The sequence below is a fragment of the Anopheles funestus genome, unplaced genomic scaffold, assembly GCF_943734845.2.
Source record: "Anopheles funestus unplaced genomic scaffold, idAnoFuneDA-416_04 scaffold_10_ctg1, whole genome shotgun sequence".
NCBI classification, from domain to species: domain Eukaryota; kingdom Metazoa; phylum Arthropoda; class Insecta; order Diptera; family Culicidae; genus Anopheles; species Anopheles funestus.
The window spans coordinates 709,661-725,614 of record NW_026045351.1 but is presented as its reverse complement, the minus strand read 5'-3'; the positions used below and the strand labels follow the sequence as shown (position 1 = coordinate 725,614).

General features: G+C 48.0%; 1 long non-coding RNA gene across 1 annotated transcript in view; it reads left to right on the top strand.

Annotated features, from left to right (window-relative positions):
• Positions 1–15,954, top strand: part of LOC125774472 (uncharacterized) — a 105,783-nt gene that overhangs the window by 66,218 nt on the left and 23,611 nt on the right. Inside the window, exon 4 of the long non-coding RNA XR_007420937.1 lies at positions 11,991–12,018. This is a non-coding gene — a long non-coding RNA (uncharacterized LOC125774472). The remainder of the gene's footprint in view (positions 1–11,990; positions 12,019–15,954) is intronic.

The following is a 15,954-nucleotide window of genomic DNA, read 5'->3' as shown; positions in this document are numbered from 1 at the left end:
GCTAATGTGTCTTGGCTAAGGTGTCTTGGCTAAGGTGTCTTGGCTAAGGTGTCTTGGCTAATGTGTCTTGGCTAATGTGTCTTTGCTAATGTGTCTTGGCTAAGGTGTCTTGGCTAAGGTGTCTTGGCTAAGGTGTCTTGGCTAATGTGTCTCGGCTAAGGTGTCTTGGCTAAGGTGTCTTGGCTAAGGTGTCTTGGCTAAGGTGTCTTGGCTAATGTGTCTCGGCTAATGTGTCTTGGCTTAGGTGTCTTGGCTAAGGTGTCTTGGCTAATGTGTCTTGGCTAAGGTGTCTTGGCTAAGGTGTCTTGGCTAATGTGTCTTGGCTAATGTGTCTTGGCTAAGGTGTCTTGGCTAAGGTGTCTTGGCTAAGGTGTCTTGGCTAATGTGTCTTGGCTAATGTGTCTCGGCTAAGGTGTCTTGGCTAATGTGTCTTGGCTAAGGTGTCTTGGCTAAGGTGTCTTGGCTAAGGTGTCTTGGCTAATGTGTCTCGGCTAAAGTGTCTTGGCTAATGTGTCTTGGCTAAGGTGTCTTGGTTAAGGTGTCTTGGCTAATGTGTCTCGGCTAAAGTGTCTTGGCTAAGGTGTCTTGGCTAATGTGTCTTGGCTAAGGTGTCTTGGCTAAGGTGTCTTGGCTAATGTGTCTTGGCTAAGGTGTCTTCGCTAAGGTGTCTTGGCTAATGTGTCTCGGCTAAAGTGTCTTGGCTAAGGTGTCTTGGCTAATGTGTCTTGGCTAAGGTGTCTTGGCTAATGTGTCTTGGCTAAAGTGTCTAGGCTTAGGTGTCTTGGCTAATGTGTCTCGGCTAAGGTGTCTTGGCTAAGGTGTCTTGGCTAAAGTGTCTTGGCTAAGGTGTCTTGGCTAAGGTGTCTTGGCTAATGTGTCTCGGCTAATGTGTCTCGGCTACTGTGTCTTGGCTAATGTGTCTTGGCTACGGTGTCTTGGCTAAGGTGTCTTGGCTAAGGTGTCTTGGCTAATGTGTCTTGGCTAAGGTGTCTTGGCTAAGGTGTCTTGGCTAAGGTGTCTTGGCTAATGTGTCTTGGCTAAGGTGTCTTGGCTAAGGTGTCTTGGCTAAGGTGTCTTGGCTAATGTGTCTCGGCTAAAGTGTCTTGGCTAAGGTGTCTTGGCTAATGTGTCTTGGCTAATGTGTCTTGGCTAAGGTGTCTTGGCTAATGTGTCTCGGCTAAGGTGTCTTGGCTAAGGTGTCTTGGCTAAAGTGTCTTGGCTAAGGTGTCTTGGCTAATGTGTCTTGGCTAAGGTGTCTTGGCTAAGGTGTCTTGGCTAAGGTGTCTTGGCTAAGGTGTCTTGGCTAAGGTGTCTTGGCTAATGTGTCTTGGCTAATGTGTCTTGGCTAAGGTGTCTTGGCTAAGGTGTCTTGGCTAATGTGTCTCGGCTAAAGTGTCTTGGCTAAGGTGTCTTGGCTAATGTGTCTTGGCTAAGGTGTCTTGGCTAATGTGTCTTGGCTAATGTGTCTTGGCTAAGGTGTCTTGGCTAATGTGTCTTGGCTAAGGTGTCTTGGCTAAGGTGTCTTGGCTAAGGTGTCTTGGCTAATGTGTCTCGGCTAAGGTGTCTTGGCTAAGGTGTCTTGGCTAAGGTGTCTTGGCTAAGGTGTCTTGGCTTATGTGTCTCGGCTAAAGTGTCTTGGCTAATGTGTCTTGGCTAAGGTGTCTTGGCTAAGGTGTCTTGGCTAATGTGTCTCGGCTAAAGTGTCTTGGCTAAGGTGTCTTGGCTAAGGTGTCTTGGCTAAGGTGTCTTGGCTATTGTGTCTTGGCTAAGGTGTCTTGGCTTAGGTGTCTTGGCTAAGGTGTCTTGGCTAAGGTGTCTTGGCTAAGGTGTCTTGGCTAATGTGTCTTGGCTAATGTGTCTCGGCTAAGGTGTCTTGGCTAATGTGTCTTGGCTAAGGTGTCTTGGCTGATGTGTCTTTTCTAAGGTGTCTTGGCTAAGGTGTCTTGGCTAAGGTGTCTTGGCTAATGTGTCTCGGCTAAGGTGTCTTGGCTAAGGTGTCTTGGCTAAGGTGTCTTGGCTAAGGTGTCTTGGCTAATGTGTCTCGGCTAATGTGTCTTGGCTTAGGTGTCTTGGCTAAGGTGTCTTGGCTAAGGTGTCTTGGCTAAGGTGTCTTGGCTAAGGTGTCTTGGCTAAGGTGTCTTGGCTAATGTGTCTCGGCTAAAGTGTCTTGGCTTAGGTGTCTTGGCTAATGTGTCTTGGCTAAGGTGTCTTGGCTAAGGTGTCTTGGCTAAGGTGTCTTGGCTAAGGTGTCTTGGCTAATGTGTCTCGGCTAAAGTGTCTTGGCTAATGTGTCTCGGCTAATGTGTCTTGGCTAATGTGTCTTGGCTAAGGTGTCTTGGCTAAGGTGTCTTGGCTAATGTGTCTTGGCTAAGGTGTCTTGGCTAATGTGTCTCGGCTAAGGTGTCTTGGCTAAAGTGTCTTGGCTAAGGTGTCTTGGCTAATGTGTCTCGGCTAAGGTGTCTTGGCTAAGGTGTCTTGGCTAAGGTGTCTTGGCTAATGTGTCTCGGCTAAGGTGTCTTGGCTAAGGTGTCTTGGCTAAGGTGTCTTGGCTAAGGTGTCTTGGCTAATGTGTCTCGGCTAATGTGTCTCGGCTAAGGTGTCTTGGCTAATGTGTCTTGGCTAAGGTGTCTTGGCTAAGGTGTCTTGGCTAAGGTGTCTTGGCTAATGTGTCTCGGCTAATGTGTCTTGGCTAAGGTGACTTGACTAAGGTGTCTTGGCGAATGTGTCTTGGCTAAGGTGTCTTGGCTAAGGTGTCTTGGCTGATGTGTCTCGGCTAAAGTGTCTTGGCTAAGGTGTTTTGGCTAAGGTGTCTTGGCTAAGGTGTCTTGGCTAAGGTGTCTTGGTTAAGGTGTCTTGGCTAAGGGGTCTTGGCTAATGTGTCTTGGCTAAGGTGTCTTGGCTAAGGTGTCTTGGCTAAGGTGTCTTGGCTAATGTGTCTTGGCTAAGGTGTCTTGGCTAATGTGTCTCGGCTAATGTGTCTTGGCTTAGGTGTCTTGGCTAAGGTGTCTTGGCTAAGGTGTCTTGGCTAATGTGTCTTGGCTAAGGTGTCTTGGCTAAGGTGTCTTGGCTAATGTGTCTTGGCTAATGTGTCTTGGCTAAGGTGTCTTGGCTAAGGTGTCTTGGCTAAGGTGTTTTGGCTAATGTGTCTTGGCTAATGTGTCTCGGCTAAGGTGTCTTGGCTAATGTGTCTTGGCTAAGGTGTCTTGGCTAAGGTGTCTTGGCTAAGGTGTCTTGGCTAATGTGTCTCGGCTAAAGTGTCTTGGCTAATGTGTCTTGGCTAAGGTGTCTTGGTTAAGGTGTCTTGGCTAATGTGTCTCGGCTAAAGTGTCTTGGCTAAGGTGTCTTGGCTAATGTGTCTTGGCTAAGGTGTCTTGGCTAAGGTGTCTTGGCTAATGTGTCTTGGCTAAGGTGTCTTCGCTAAGGTGTCTTGGCTAATGTGTCTCGGCTAAAGTGTCTTGGCTAAGGTGTCTTGGCTAATGTGTCTTGGCTAAGGTGTCTTGGCTAATGTGTCTTGGCTAAAGTGTCTTGGCTTAGGTGTCTTGGCTAATGTGTCTTGGCTAAGGTGTCTTGGCTAAGGTGTCTTGGCTAATGTGTCTCGGCTAATGTGTCTCGGCTACTGTGTCTTGGCTAATGTGTCTTGGCTACGGTGTCTTGGCTAAGGTGTCTTGGCTAAGGTGTCTTGGCTAAGGTGTCTCGGCTAAAGTGTCTTGGCTAAGGTGTCTTGGCTAATGTGTCTTGGCTAATGTGTCTTGGCTAAGGTGTCTTGGCTAATGTGTCTCGGCTAAGGTGTCTTGGCTAATGTGTCTTGGCTAATGTGTCTTGGCTAAGGTGTCTTGGCTAATGTGTCTTGGCTAAGGTGTCTTGGCTAAGGTGTCTTGGCTAAGGTGTCTTGGCTAAGGTGTCTTGGCTAAGGTGTCTTGGCTAATGTGTCTTGGCTAATGTGTCTTGGCTAAGGTGTCTTGGCTAAGGTGTCTTGGCTAATGTGTCTCGGCTAAAGTGTCTTGGCTAAGGTGTCTTGGCTAATGTGTCTTGGCTAAGGTGTCTTGGCTAATGTGTCTTGGCTAATGTGTCTTGGCTAAGGTGTCTTGGCTAATGTGTCTTGGCTAAGGTGTCTTGGCTAAGGTGTCTTGGCTAAGGTGTCTTGGCTTATGTGTCTCGGCTAAAGTGTCTTGGCTAATGTGTCTTGGCTAAGGTGTCTTGGCTAAGGTGTCTTGGCTAATGTGTCTCGGCTAAAGTGTCTTGGCTAAGGTGTCTTGGCTAAGGTGTCTTGGCTAAGGTGTCTTGGCTATTGTGTCTTGGCTAAGGTGTCTTGGCTTAGGTGTCTTGGCTAAGGTGTCTCGGCTAAAGTGTCTTGGCTAAGGTGTCTTGGCTAATGTGTCTTGGCTAAGGTGTCTTGGCTAAGGTGTCTTGGCTAATGTGTCTTGGCTAATGTGTCTTGGCTAAGGTGTCTTGGCTAATGTGTCTCGGCTAAAGTGTCTTGGCTAAGGTGTCTTGGCTAATGTGTCTTGGCTAAGGTGTCTTGGCTAATGTGTCTTGGCTAAAGTGTCTTGGCTTAGGTGTCTTGGCTAATGTGTCTTGGCTAAGGTGTCTTGGCTAATGTGTCTCGGCTAATGTGTCTCGGCTACTGTGTCTTGGCTAATGTGTCTTGGCTACGGTGTCTTGGCTAAGGTGTCTTGGCTAAGGTGTCTTGGCTAATGTGTCTCGGCTAAAGTGTCTTGGCTAAGGTGTCTTGGCTAATGTGTCTTGGCTAATGTGTCTTGGCTAAGGTGTCTTGGCTAATGTGTCTCGGCTAAGGTGTCTTGGCTAAGGTGTCTTGGCTAAAGTGTCTTGGCTAAGGTGTCTTGGCTAATGTGTCTTGGCTAAGGTGTCTTGGCTAAGGTGTCTTGGCTAAGGTGTCTTGGCTAAGGTGTCTTGGCTAAGGTGTCTTGGCTAATGTGTCTTGGCTAATGTGTCTTGGCTAAGGTGTCTTGGCTAAGGTGTCTTGGCTAATGTGTCTCGGCTAAAGTGTCTTGGCTAAGGTGTCTTGGCTAATGTGTCTTGGCTAAGGTGTCTTGGCTAATGTGTCTTGGCTAATGTGTCTTGGCTAAGGTGTCTTGGCTAATGTGTCTTGGCTAAGGTGTCTTGGCTAAGGTGTCTTGGCTAAGGTGTCTTGGCTAATGTGTCTCGGCTAAGGTGTCTTGGCTAAGGTGTCTTGGCTAAGGTGTCTTGGCTAAGGTGTCTTGGCTAAGGTGTCTTGGCTTATGTGTCTCGGCTAAAGTGTCTTGGCTAATGTGTCTTGGCTAAGGTGTCTTGGCTAAGGTGTCTTGGCTAATGTGTCTCGGCTAAAGTGTCTTGGCTAAGGTGTCTTGGCTAAGGTGTCTTGGCTAAGGTGTCTTGGCTATTGTGTCTTGGCTAAGGTGTCTTGGCTTAGGTGTCTTGGCTAAGGTGTCTTGGCTAAGGTGTCTTGGCTAAGGTGTCTTGGCTAATGTGTCTTGGCTAATGTGTCTCGGCTAAGGTGTCTTGGCTAATGTGTCTTGGCTAAGGTGTCTTGGCTTAGGTGTCTTGGCTAAGGTGTCTTGGCTAAGGTGTCTTGGCTAAGGTGTCTTGGCTAATGTGTCTCGGCTAAGGTGTCTTGGCTAAGGTGTCTTGGCTAAGGTGTCTTGGCTAAGGTGTCTTGGCTAATGTGTCTCGGCTAATGTGTCTTGGCTTAGGTGTCTTGGCTAAGGTGTCTTGGCTAAGGTGTCTTGGCTAAGGTGTCTTGGCTAAGGTGTCTTGGCTAAGGTGTCTTGGCTAAGGTGTCTTGGCTAATGTGTCTCGGCTAAAGAGTCTTGGCTTAGGTGTCTTGGCTAATGTGTCTTGGCTAAGGTGTCTTGGCTAAGGTGTCTTGGCTAAGGTGTCTTGGCTAATGTGTCTCGGCTAAAGTGTCTTGGCTAAGGTGTCTTGGCTAATGTGTCTTGGCTAATGTGTCTTGGCTAAGGTGTCTTGGCTAATGTGTCTTGGCTAAGGTGTCTTGGCTAAGGTGTCTTGGCTAATGTGTCTTGGCTAAGGTGTCTTGGCTAATATGTCTCGGCTAAAGTGTCTTGGCTAATGTGTCTTGGCTAATGTGTCTTGGCTAAGGTGTCTTGGATAATGTGTTTCGGCTAAAGTGTCTTGGCTAATGTGTCTCGGCTAAGGTGTCTTGGCTAATGTGTCTCGGCTAAGGTGTCTTGGCTAAAGTGTCTTGGCTAATGTGTCTCGGCTAAGGTGTCTTGGCTAAGGTGTCTTGGCTAAGGTGTCTTGGCTAAGGTGTCTTGGCTAAGGTGTCTTGGCTAATGTATCTCGGCTAAGGTGTCTTGGCTATTGTGTCTTGGCTAAGGTGTCTTGGCTTAGGTGTCTTGGCTAATGTGTCTTGGCTAATGTGTCTCGGCTAATGTGTCTTGGCTAAGGTGTCTTGGCTAAGGTGTCTTGGCTAAAGTGTCTTGGCTAATGTGTCTTTGCTAATGTGTCTTGGCTAATGTGTCTTGGCTAAGGTGTCTTGGCTAAGGTGTCTTGGCTTATGTGTCTCGGCTAATGTGTCTTGGCTAAGGTGTCTTGGCTAAGGTGTCTTGGCTAATGTGTCTTGGCTAAGGTGTCTTGGCTAATGTGTCTTGGCTAATGTGTCTTGGCTAAGGTGTCTTGGCTAATGTGTCTTGGCTAATGTGTCTTGGCTAAGGTGTCTTGGCTAATGTTTCTCGGCTAAAGTGTCTTGGCTAATGTGTCTTTGCTAATGTGTCTTGGCTAAGGTGTCTTGGCTAAGGTGTCTTGGCTAAGGTGTCTTGGCTAATGTGTCTCGGCTAAGGTGTCTTGGCTAAGGTGTCTTGGCTAAGGTGTCTTGGCTAAGGTGTCTTGGCTAATGTGTCTCGGCTAATGTGTCTTGGCTTAGGTGTCTTGGCTAAGGTGTCTTGGCTAAGGTGTCTTGGCTAATGTGTCTTGGCTAATGTGTCTTGGCTAAGGTGTCTTGGCTAATGTGTCTTGGCTAAGGTGTCTTGGCTAAGGTGTCTTGGCTAAGGTGTCTTGGCTAATGTGTCTCGGCTAAGGTGTCTTGGCTAAGGTGTCTTGGCTAAGGTGTCTTGGCTAAGGTGTCTTGGCTAAGGTGTCTTGGCTTATGTGTCTCGGCTAAAGTGTCTTGGCTAATGTGTCTTGGCTAAGGTGTCTTGGCTAAGGTGTCTTGGCTAATGTGTCTCGGCTAAAGTGTCTTGGCTAAGGTGTCTTGGCTAAGGTGTCTTGGCTAAGGTGTCTTGGCTATTGTGTCTTGGCTAAGGTGTCTTGGCTTAGGTGTCTTGGCTAAGGTGTCTTGGCTAAGGTGTCTTGGCTAAGGTGTCTTGGCTAATGTGTCTTGGCTAATGTGTCTCGGCTAAGGTGTCTTGGCTAATGTGTCTTTGCTAATGTGTCTTGGCTAAGGTGTCTTGGCTAAGGTGTCTTGGCTAAGGTGTCTTGGCTAAGGTGTCTTGGCTAATGTGTCTCGGCTAAGGTGTCTTGGCTAAGGTGTCTTGGCTAAGGTGTCTTGGCTAAGGTGTCTTGGCTAATGTGTCTCGGCTAATGTGTCTTGGCTTAGGTGTCTTGGCTAAGGTGTCTTGGCTAAGGTGTCTTGGCTAAGGTGTCTTGGCTAAGGTGTCTTGGCTAAGGTGTCTTGGCTAATGTGTCTCGGCTAAAGTGTCTTGGCTTAGGTGTCTTGGCTAATGTGTCTTGGCTAAGGTGTCTTGGCTAAGGTGTCTTGGCTAATGTGTCTCGGCTAAAGTGTCTTGGCTAATGTGTCTTGGCTAAGGTGTCTTCGCTAAGGTGTCTTGGCTAAGGTGTCTCGGCTAAAGTGTCTTGGCTAATGTGTCTTGGCTAAGGTGTCTTGGCTAAGGTGTCTTGGCTAAGGTGTCTTGGCTAAAGTGTCTTGGCTAATGTGTCTCGGCTAAGGTGTCTTGGCTAATGTGTCTTGGCTAAGGTGTCTTGGCTAAGGTGTCTTGGCTAAGGTGTCTTGGCTAATGTGTCTTGGCTAAGGTGTCTTCGCTAAGGTGTCTTGGCTAATGTGTCTCGGCTAAAGTGTCTTGGCTAAGGTGTCTTGGCTAATGTGTCTTGGCTAAGGTGTCTTGGCTAATGTGTCTTGGCTAAAGTGTCTTGGCTTAGGTGTCTTGGCTAATGTGTCTTGGCTAAGGTGTCTTGGCTAAGGTGTCTTGGCTAATGTGTCTCGGCTATTGTGTCTCGGCTAAGGTGTCTTGGCTAATGTGTCTTGGCTACGGTGTCTTGGCTAAGGTGTCTTGGCTAAGGTGTCTTGGCTAATGTGTCTTGGCTAAGGTGTCTTGGCTAAGGTGTCTTGGCTAAGGTGTCTTGGCTAATGTGTCTTGGCTAAGGTGTCTTGGCTAAGGTGTCTTGGCTAAGGTGTCTTGGCTAATGTGTCTCGGCTAAAGTGTCTTGGCTAAGGTGTCTTGGCTAATGTGTCTTGGCTAATGTGTCTTGGCTAAGGTGTCTTGGCTAATGTGTCTCGGCTAAGGTGTCTTGGCTAAGGTGTCTTGGCTAAAGTGTCTTGGCTAAGGTGTCTTGGCTAATGTGTCTTGGCTAAGGTGTCTTGGCTAAGGTGTCTTGGCTAAGGTGTCTTGGCTAATGTGTCTCGGCTAAAGTGTCTCGGCTAATGTGTCTCGGCTAAGGTGTCTTGGCTAATGTGTCTTGGCTAATGTGTCTCGGCTAAAGTGTCTTGGCTAAGGTGTCTTGGCTAATGTGTCTTGGCTAAGGTGTCTTGGCTAAGGTGTCTTGGCTAATGTGTCTTGGCTAATGTGTCTTGGCTAAGGTGTCTTGGCTAAGGTGTCTTGGCTAATGTGTCTCGGCTAAAGTGTCTTGGCTAAGGTGTCTTGGCTAATGTGTCTTGGCTAAGGTGTCTTGGCTAATGTGTCTTGGCTAATGTGTCTTGGCTAAGGTGTCTTGGCTAATGTGTCTTGGCTAAGGTGTCTTGGCTAAGGTGTCTTGGCTAAGGTGTCTTGGCTAATGTGTCTCGGCTAAGGTGTCTTGGCTAAGGTGTCTTGGCTAAGGTGTCTTGGCTAAGGTGTCTTGGCTAAGGTGTCTTGGCTTATGTGTCTCGGCTAAAGTGTCTTGGCTAATGTGTCTTGGCTAAGGTGTCTTGGCTAAGGTGTCTTGGCTAATGTGTCTCGGCTAAAGTGTCTTGGCTAAGGTGTCTTGGCTAAGGTGTCTTGGCTAAGGTGTCTTGGCTATTGTGTCTTGGCTAAGGTGTCTTGGCTTAGGTGTCTTGGCTAAGGTGTCTTGGCTAAGGTGTCTTGGCTAAGGTGTCTTGGCTAATGTGTCTTGGCTAATGTGTCTCGGCTAAGGTGTCTTGGCTAATGTGTCTTGGCTAAGGTGTCTTGGCTTAGGTGTCTTGGCTAAGGTGTCTTGGCTAAGGTGTCTTGGCTAAGGTGTCTTGGCTAATGTGTCTCGGCTAAGGTGTCTTGGCTAAGGTGTCTTGGCTAAGGTGTCTTGGCTAAGGTGTCTTGGCTAATGTGTCTCGGCTAATGTGTCTTGGCTTAGGTGTCTTGGCTAAGGTGTCTTGGCTAAGGTGTCTTGGCTAAGGTGTCTTGGCTAAGGTGTCTTGGCTAAGGTGTCTTGGCTAAGGTGTCTTGGCTAATGTGTCTCGGCTAAAGTGTCTTGGCTTAGGTGTCTTGGCTAATGTGTCTTGGCTAAGGTGTCTTGGCTAAGGTGTCTTGGCTAATGTGTCTTGGCTAATGTGTCTCGGCAAAAGTGTCTTGGCTAAGGTGTCTTGGCTAATGTGTCTTGGCTAATGTGTCTTGGCTAAGGTGTCTTGGCTAATGTGTCTCGGCTAAGGTGTCTTGGCTAAAGTGTCTTGGCTAATGTGTCTTTGCTAATGTGTCTTGGCTAAGGTGTCTTGGCTAAGGTGTCTTGGCTAAGGTGTCTTGGCTAATGTGTCTTGGCTAAGGTGTCTTGGCTAAGGTGTCTTGGCTAAGGTGTCTTGGCTAAGGTGTCTTGGCTAATGTGTCTCGGCTAATGTGTCTTGGCTTAGGTGTCTTGGCTAAGGTGTCTTGGCTAAGGTGTCTTGGCTAATGTGTCTTGGCTAATGTGTCTTGGCTAAGGTGTCTTGGCTAATGTGTCTTGGCTAAGGTGTCTTGGCTAAGGTGTCTTGGCTAAGGTGTCTTGGCTAATGTGTCTCGGCTAAGGTGTCTTGGCTAAGGTGTCTTGGCTAAGGTGTCTTGGCTAAGGTGTCTTGGCTAAGGTGTCTTGGCTTATGTGTCTCGGCTAAAGTGTCTTGGCTAATGTGTCTTGGCTAAGGTGTCTTGGCTAAGGTGTCTTGGCTAATGTGTCTCGGCTAAAGTGTCTTGGCTAAGGTGTCTTGGCTAAGGTGTCTTGGCTAAGGTGTCTTGGCTATTGTGTCTTGGCTAAGGTGTCTTGGCTTAGGTGTCTTGGCTAAGGTGTCTTGGCTAAGGTGTCTTGGCTAAGGTGTCTTGGCTAATGTGTCTTGGCTAATGTGTCTCGGCTAAGGTGTCTTGGCTAATGTGTCTTTGCTAATGTGTCTTGGCTAAGGTGTCTTGGCTAAGGTGTCTTGGCTAAGGTGTCTTGGCTAAGGTGTCTTGGCTAATGTGTCTCGGCTAAGGTGTCTTGGCTAAGGTGTCTTGGCTAAGGTGTCTTGGCTAAGGTGTCTTGGCTAATGTGTCTCGGCTAATGTGTCTTGGCTTAGGTGTCTTGGCTAAGGTGTCTTGGCTAAGGTGTCTTGGCTAAGGTGTCTTGGCTAAGGTGTCTTGGCTAAGGTGTCTTGGCTAATGTGTCTCGGCTAAAGTGTCTTGGCTTAGGTGTCTTGGCTAATGTGTCTTGGCTAAGGTGTCTTGGCTAAGGTGTCTTGGCTAATGTGTCTCGGCTAAAGTGTCTTGGCTAATGTGTCTTGGCTAAGGTGTCTTCGCTAAGGTGTCTTGGCTAAGGTGTCTCGGCTAAAGTGTCTTGGCTAATGTGTCTTGGCTAAGGTGTCTTGGCTAAGGTGTCTTGGCTTAGGTGTCTTGGCTAAGGTGTCTTGGCTAAGGTGTCTTGGCTAATGTGTCTTGGCTAATGTGTCTTGGCTAAGGTGTCTTGGCTAATGTGTCTTGGCTAAGGTGTCTTGGCTAAGGTGTCTTGGCTAAGGTGTCTTGGCTAATGTGTCTCGGCTAAGGTGTCTTGGCTAAGGTGTCTTGGCTAAGGTGTCTTGGCTAAGGTGTCTTGGCTAAGGTGTCTTGGCTTATGTGTCTCGGCTAAAGTGTCTTGGCTAATGTGTCTTGGCTAAGGTGTCTTGGCTAAGGTGTCTTGGCTAATGTGTCTCGGCTAAAGTGTCTTGGCTAAGGTGTCTTGGCTAAGGTGTCTTGGCTAAGGTGTCTTGGCTATTGTGTCTTGGCTAAGGTGTCTTGGCTTAGGTGTCTTGGCTAAGGTGTCTTGGCTAAGGTGTCTTGGCTAAGGTGTCTTGGCTAATGTGTCTTGGCTAATGTGTCTCGGCTAAGGTGTCTTGGCTAATGTGTCTTTGCTAATGTGTCTTGGCTAAGGTGTCTTGGCTAAGGTGTCTTGGCTAAGGTGTCTTGGCTAAGGTGTCTTGGCTAATGTGTCTCGGCTAAGGTGTCTTGGCTAAGGTGTCTTGGCTAAGGTGTCTTGGCTAAGGTGTCTTGGCTAATGTGTCTCGGCTAAAGTGTCTTGGCTTAGGTGTCTTGGCTAAGGTGTCTTGGCTAAGGTGTCTTGGCTAAGGTGTCTTGGCTAAGGTGTCTTGGCTAAGGTGTCTTGGCTAATGTGTCTCGGCTAAAGTGTCTTGGCTTAGGTGTCTTGGCTAATGTGTCTTGGCTAAGGTGTCTTGGCTAAGGTGTCTTGGCTAATGTGTCTCGGCTAAAGTGTCTTGGCTAATGTGTCTTGGCTAAGGTGTCTTCGCTAAGGTGTCTTGGCTAAGGTGTCTCGGCTAAAGTGTCTTGGCTAATGTGTCTTGGCTAAGGTGTCTTGGCTAAGGTGTCTTGGCTAAGGTGTCTTGGCTAAAGTGTCTTGGCTAATGTGTCTCGGCTAAGGTGTCTTTGCTAATGTGTCTTGGCTAAGGTGTCTTGGCTAAGGTGTCTTGGCTAAGGTGTCTTGGCTAATGTGTCTTGGCTAAGGTGTCTTCGCTAAGGTGTCTTGGCTAATGTGTCTCGGCTAAAGTGTCTTGGCTAAGGTGTCTTGGCTAAGGTGTCTTGGCTAATGTGTCTTGGCTAATGTGTCTTGGCTAAAGTGTCTTGGCTTAGGTGTCTTGGCTAATGTGTCTTGGCTAAGGTGTCTTGGCTAAGGTGTCTTGGCTAATGTGTCTCGGCTAATGTGTCTCGGCTAAGGTGTCTTGGCTAATGTGTCTTGGCTACGGTGTCTTGGCTTAGGTGTCTTGGCTAAGGTGTCTTGGCTAAGGTGTCTTGGCTAAGGTGTCTTGGCTAATGTGTCTCGGCTAAGGTGTCTTGGCTAAGGTGTCTTGGCTAAGGTGTCTTGGCTAAGGTGTCTTGGCTAATGTGGCTAAGGTGTCTTGGCTAAGGTGTCTTGGCTAAGGTGTCTTGGCTAATGTGTCTTGGCTAATGTGTCTCGGCTAAGGTGTCTTGGCTAATGTGTCTTTGCTAATGTGTCTTGGCTAAGGTGTCTTGGCTAAGGTGTCTTGGCTAAGGTGTCTTGGCTAAGGTGTCTTGGCTAATGTGTCTCGGCTAAGGTGTCTTGGCTAAGGTGTCTTGGCTAAGGTGTCTTGGCTAAGGTGTCTTGGCTAATGTGTCTCGGCTAATGTGTCTTGGCTTAGGTGTCTTGGCTAAGGTGTCTTGGCTAAGGTGTCTTGGCTAAGGTGTCTTGGCTAAGGTGTCTTGGCTAAGGTGTCTTGGCTAATGTGTCTCGGCTAAAGTGTCTTGGCTTAGGTGTCTTGGCTAATGTGTCTTGGCTAAGGTGTCTTGGCTAAGGTGTCTTGGCTAATGTGTCTCGGCTAAAGTGTCTTGGCTAATGTGTCTTGGCTAAGGTGTCTTCGCTAAGGTGTCTTGGCTAAGGTGTCTCGGCTAAAGTGTCTTGGCTAATGTGTCTTGGCTAAGGTGTCTTGGCTAAGGTGTCTTGGCTAAGGTGTCTTGGCTAAAGTGTCTTGGCTAATGTGTCTCGGCTAAGGTGTCTTGGCTAATGTGTCTTGGCTAAGGTGTCTTGGCTAAGGTGTCTTGGCTAAGGTGTCTTGGCTAATGTGTCTTGGCTAAGGTGTCTTCGCTAAGGTGTCTTGGCTAATGTGTCTCGGCTAAAGTGTCTTGGCTAAGGTGTCTTGGCTAATGTGTCTTGGCTAAGGTGTCTTGGCTAATGTGTCTTGGCTAAAGTGTCTTGGCTTAGGTGTCTTGGCTAATGTGTCTTGGCTAAGGTGTCTTGGCTAAGGTGTCTTGGCTAATGTGTCTCGGCTAATGTGTCTCGGCTAAGGTGTCTTGGCTAATGTGTCTTGGCTACGGTGTCTTGGCTAAGGTGTCTTGGCTAATGTGTCTTGGCTAAGGTGTCTTGGCTAAGGTGTCTTGGCTAAGGTGTCTTGGCTAAGGTGTCTTGGCTAATGTGTCTCGGCTAAAGTGTCTTGGCTAAGGTGTCTTGGCTAATGTGTCTTGGCTAATGTGTCTTGGCTAAGGTGTCTTGGCTAATGTGTCTCGGCTAAGGTGTCTTGGCTAAGGTGTCTTGGCTAAAGTGTCTTGGCTAAGGTGTCTTGGCTAATGTGTCTTGGCTAATGTGTCTTGGCTAAGGTGTCTTGGCTAAGGTGTCTTGGCTAAGGTGTCTTGGCTAATGTGTCTTGGCTAAAGTGTCTTGGCTTAGGTGTCTTGGCTAATGTGTCTTGGCTAAGGTGTCTTGGCTAAGGTGTCTTGGCTAATGTGTCTCGGCTAATGTGTCTCGGCTAAGGTGTCTTGGCTAATGTGTCTTGGCTAAGGTGTCTTGGCTAAGGTGTCTTGGCTAAGGTGTCTTGGCTAATGTGTCTTGGCTAAGGTGTCTTGGCTAAGGTGTCTTGGCTAAGGTGTCTTGGCTAATGTGTCTCGGCTAAAGTGTCTTGGCTAAGGTGTCTTGGCTAATGTGTCTTGGCTAATGTGTCTTGGCTAAGGTGTCTTGGCTAATGTGTCTCGGCTAAGGTGTCTTGGCTAAGGTGTCTTGGCTAAAGTGTCTTGGCTAAGGTGTCTTGGCTAATGTGTCTTGGCTAAGGTGTCTTGGCTAAGGTGTCTTGGCTAAGGTGTCTTGGCTAATGTGTCTCGGCTAAAGTGTCTCGGCTAATGTGTCTCGGCTAAGGTGTCTTGGCTAATGTGTCTTGGCTAATGTGTCTCGGCTAAAGTGTCTTGGCTAAGGTGTCTTGGCTAATGTGTCTTGGCTAAGGTGTCTTGGCTAATGTGTCTTGGCTAAAGTGTCTTGGCTTAGGTGTCTTGGCTAATGTGTCTTGGCTAAGGTGTCTTGGCTAAGGTGTCTTGGCTAATGTGTCTCGGCTAATGTGTCTCGGCTAAGGTGTCTTGGCTTATGTGTCTTGGCTACGGTGTCTTGGCTAAGGTGTCTTGGCTAAGGTGTCTTGGCTAATGTGTCTTGGCTAAGGTGTCTTGGCTAAGGTGTCTTGGCTAAGGTGTCTTGGCTAATGTGTCTTGGCTAAGGTGTCTTGGCTAAGGTGTCTTGGCTAAGGTGTCTTGGCTAAGGTGTCTTGGCTAAGGTGTCTTGGCTAAGGTGTCTTGGCTAATGTGTCTCGGCTAATGTGTCTCGGCTAAGGTGTCTTGGCTAATGTGTCTTGGCTACGGTGTCTTGGCTAAGGTGTTTTGGCTAAGGTGTCTTGGCGAATGTGTCTTGGCTAAGGTGTCTTGGCTAATGTGTCTTGGCTAATGTGTCTTGGCTAATGTGTCTTGGCTAAGGTGTCTTGGCTAAGGTGTCTTGGCTAATGTGTCTCGGCTAATGTGTCTCGGCTAAGGTGTCTTGGCTAATGTGTCTTGGCTAAGGTGTCTTGGCTAAGGTGTCTTGGCTAAGGTGTCTTGGCTAATGTGTCTTGGCTAAGGTGTCTTGGCTAATGTGTCTTGGCTAAGGTGTTTTGGCTAAGGTGTCTTGGCTAAGGTGTCTTGGCTAATGTGTCTTGGCTAATGTGTCTCGGCTAATGTGTCTTGGCTAAGGTGTCTTGGCTAATGTGTCTTGACTAAGGTGTCTTGGCTAATGTGTCTTGGCTAAGGTGTCTTCGCTAAGGTGTCTTGGCTAAGGTGTCTCGGCTAAAGTGTCTTGGCTAATGTGTCTTGGCTAATGTGTCTTGGCTAAGGTGTCTTGGCTAAGGTGTCTTGGCTAATGTGTCTCGGCTAATGTGTCTCGGCTAAGGTGTCTTGGCTAATGTGTCTTGGCTACGTTGTCTTGGCTAAGGTGTCTTGGCTAAGGTGTCTTGGCTAATGTGTCTTGGCTTAGGTGTCTTGGCTAAGGTGTCTTGGCTAAGGTGTCTTGGCTAAGGTGTCTTGGCTAATGTGTCTCGGCTAAGGTGTCTTGGCTAAGGTGTCTTGGCTAAGGTGTCTTGGCTAATGTGTCTCGGCTAATGTGTCTCGGCTAAGGTGTCTTGGCTAATGTGTCTTGGCTACGGTGTCTTGGCTAAGGTGTCTTGGCTAAGGTGTCTTGGCAAATGTGTCTTGGCTAAGGTGTCTTGGCTAAGGTGTCTTGGCTAAGGTGTCTTGGCAAATGTGTCTTGGCTAAGGTGTCTTGGCTAAGGTGTCTTGGCTACGGTGTCTTGGCTAAGGTGTTTTGGCTAAGGTGTCTTGGCGAATGTGTCTTGGCTAAGGTGTCTTGGCTAATGTGTCTTGGCTAAGGTGTCTTGGCTAAGGTGTCTTGGCTAAGGTGTCTTGGCTAATGTGTCTTGGCTAAGGTGTCTTGGCTAATGTGTCTTGGCTACGGTGTCTTGGCTAAGGTGTCTTGGCTAAAGTGTCTTGGCTAAGGTGTCTTGGCTAATGTGTCTTGGCTAAGGTGTCTTGGCTAAGGTGTCTTGGCAAATGTGTCTTGGCTAAGGTGTCTTGGCTAAGGTGTCTT